The sequence below is a fragment of the Poecilia formosa genome, unplaced genomic scaffold, assembly GCF_000485575.1.
Source record: "Poecilia formosa unplaced genomic scaffold, Poecilia_formosa-5.1.2 Scaffold710, whole genome shotgun sequence".
NCBI lineage: Eukaryota > Metazoa > Chordata > Actinopteri > Cyprinodontiformes > Poeciliidae > Poecilia > Poecilia formosa.
The window spans coordinates 60,988-64,157 of NW_006800649.1; the positions used below are offsets into that span (position 1 = coordinate 60,988).

Genomic DNA, 3,170 nt, shown 5'->3' on the forward strand with positions numbered 1-3,170 from the left:
TGATCCACCAGTTGACCAGTTTGATCCACCAGGTGACCAGTTTGATCCACCAGGTGACCAGTTTGATCCACCAGGTGATCCTCTGTCCTGTGAGAGGATCCTGAGCCAGTGGTCTGTCCATCCATCCATCTGAGGGGTTTCCTGCTCTCTGACCCAGGGGCTTATTGTCACCAAACTCCATGAACTCTTTCTATCAGCTGTTATCATATGTGGGTCTGATAACTGCAGTGAGCATCATCAGAGTTTCTTTCCTCCCTTTCTGGTGTTTTGCTGTGCAGTGACTCAGATCGTCACATCGGCCCATTTGGGTTTCGGTGCTGATCTGTGTGGATTCTCATTTCTGCAGCGGTTCTGGAGAGGAAACCCAACCTGAGCTGTTCCCTCTGTGGTCGACATCCTGAGTTCCTCTACATCACCAACGCAGTGCCCGCGGGCTCCTGGTCGCCCCCACGGATCATTTGAGGTGCCCCCCCCAGAACTTTTCTAATTATAGCAAACTCACTTCTGAGCTGCATTTAAAATTTCATTTTATTCAGTTGTTATTCTTTTTTTGTATTTATATATATTTTAAAATGTCTATCTTAAAAATATGTTTATTATACATACATGGTGAACTCTGACCTAATCTAGTTCAAAGAGCAGCCAATCAGTGGTCGTGAAAAGTATGCTAGCGGGTCCCACGGAGGTGATCGGTCAGTTTCCTACCCCCAACAATGACAGAAAAAAGAAAGAAAACTTAGAATTTTTGAACGAATGGGAGAAGTTCCTTTTTGCAACTGTGAAAGGAACCTGTGTGTGTTATTTGCGGAGTGACTGTGGCGGCGACGAAGCGGCACAATGCGGAGAGACGCTTCACTACTGTCATAAAAGCTACAATGCTAACTGCCCATCGGGAAGCGCATTACGACCAACTGGGAGCAGCTACGATGGCTAAACCAGTGTTAGTTATGTCTGGTAACTTGGCTGATCAGCTGGACCAGATCTGGTGGTTTAGCATCCAGTGCGACGAGTCCGTGGACAGCAGCAGTACAGGCAGCTATTGATGTTTGAGAAATCATTAACCTGATGCATCTTCATAAAGATGATTATGATGATTCACTAATAATGTATAATTAAGAGGCAAACTGAGCAGATTTGTTATTTCAGAAGAGTTTATCAAACTGGTGCCCTTTGTTGGACTCCGTACCCATGAAGTAGCTCTCAGTTTCAAAAAGGTTGGTGACCCCTGATCTACAAAGACTTTAAAGTCCTTCAGTATAAATAAAGATTTAGCTCTTTAATAAAATTGAACGATTCCTGTGCAATACACTATCTCATAAAACTATTAAATATCAACATGGCTGCATTTCTGCAGGAACCACAACTAACTTCTGACCAATCAGAGCTCTGAAATGGTTCGACTGGGTCTGGTGTCGAGTTCGGCAGACGACTCTCTGACAATAAAATGATGTGGTTTTTCACCACGTCAGTAAGAACCGGTTTCAGAACGTTGCATGAAGTCTGTTGTAGCCTTAAGTAAAGCTCTCTTTAACTTCTTTAGTTACAAAAAGATAGAAATAAAAGGATTAAAATATACTGTAATGATTGTTTTTAGATAAAACTGGATGGATGAACAAAGGTTTGTCTCACCTTTAGATTTTCTCAACAGTTGAATCAGCAGAACCAGAATCAGGGAGTAAAACCCAAAAATCACACAAGGTGGAGTCAGGAGCATGAAGAGATGAGACTGGGAGGAAGAGGAAGATGATGGTGGAGATGAAGGAGAGGCTGGAGGACCAGAAGCAGGTGATGGTTTCTCTAAAATAAAGTTTTATTTATTAAATAATTGCTAAATAATTTCTAATGAAAACCAAAGTTAATATTTTAATCCTCTGACCTTCCACAGAGATCCAGCTGGATGGAGACTCTCCCTGACCGCTGATGTAACAGTGATAGAGGCCTTCATCAGATCTCCTCACTGGGTTCAGGGTCAGGTTACCAGTAGTTTCATCACCAATGAAGGAGCCATCTTTATAGAAAGCAGCTGGGAGGTTGTGGGCTGGACTCTTTGCTCTGCAGCTCAGAGTGACGTCATCTCCCTCCATCACAGGGAGGACAGGACTCTGCAGGATCACTGATCCACCTCAACACAGAGACAAACTACAGCATTTCATCCATTTCCACACAGCAACACTAACTCCACAGTCTGATCTTACCAGAGACAGAGAGCTGGATGCTGCTGCTGCTGCTGCTGGAGGATCCAGACATGGACTCACACCAGTACAGGCCAGAGTCTGATGGGAACAAGGTGATGTTACAGGTGGAACCAGCTGATTCCCCCCATCCATCTTTATCACACTGAGTTCTGGTTCCTCCAGTCGTGTTTCTCCTCACAGTCCATCCATCAGAGATGTTTTCATCCTCACAGATCAGAGTCACTGATTCTCCATCAAAGAACTGAGATCTGCTGGGACTCACAGTCAGAGCAGCTGGAGAGACTGAAGAGATTTCATTAATAAAACTGAAAAGCATCAGCGTGAATGATTATTCAAATCAAGAATTTTCATAACATTCTCAGATGTAGCTTTTATCCAAACCACATCTTTGAAAATGTAAAGTATTTTCTTTAATGTACCAGAAGTTCACCAACCTGGATCTGTTGAACAGCTCAGAAAGAAGATCAGAACTAGAGAATAAATAAAATACATTATTATAAACTAAAGCTGAACATGTCAAATATAATGTACTCTCAAGTTGTGAAATTCAATTTCATATTCATTTTGTTAATTCTGTTTTTATATTACGATGCTGTTATTTATAAACATCAACTTCATTGATTTCTTCAGTTTTTATACAGCGCTGATTCCAAACATAATTTCCTGTCATTTATTAGCCTGATCATTTTCGGAACCATCCAGCCCCCCAGTAATTATATTCTACCACCATCCTATTAAATCCGTCCAGTAAAATGTCTCCAGTGTCTCTCAGACAGAGAGAAATGCTGATCCAGCAGAAAGAGACTAAAACTTGTCTACTTACAGATCAGACAGTGAGATGTTCCTTCCATTGTTCTTCTCAGTGATCTGACCTGACGATGTTTCACTGAAGCTGAGAACGGCTGGCTGAGCCGCCTACTTCCTGCTGCTGGTCCGGCTGATGCAAGGAGGGGGGGTGGAGGGGGAGACTGCAGG

General features: G+C 42.7%; 2 protein-coding genes and 1 long non-coding RNA gene across 3 annotated transcripts in view; 2 read left to right on the forward strand and 1 right to left on the reverse strand.

Moving 5' to 3' along the window:
• Window positions 1–2,104, forward strand: part of LOC107834664 (uncharacterized) — a 23,085-nt gene extending 20,981 nt beyond the window's left edge. The window contains exon 3 of the long non-coding RNA XR_001660472.1: window positions 1,974–2,104. This is a non-coding gene — a long non-coding RNA (uncharacterized LOC107834664). The remainder of the gene's footprint in view (window positions 1–1,973) is intronic.
• LOC103131031 (uncharacterized) overlaps window positions 1–3,170 on the forward strand; it is a gene marked incomplete at its 5' end in the record, with an annotated part of 123,360 nt that overhangs the window by 56,836 nt on the left and 63,354 nt on the right. The window lies entirely within an intron of this gene.
• Window positions 1–3,170, reverse strand: part of LOC103131027 (basement membrane-specific heparan sulfate proteoglycan core protein-like) — a 64,122-nt gene that overhangs the window by 7,569 nt on the left and 53,383 nt on the right. The gene's annotated exons all lie outside the window — the stretch shown is intronic.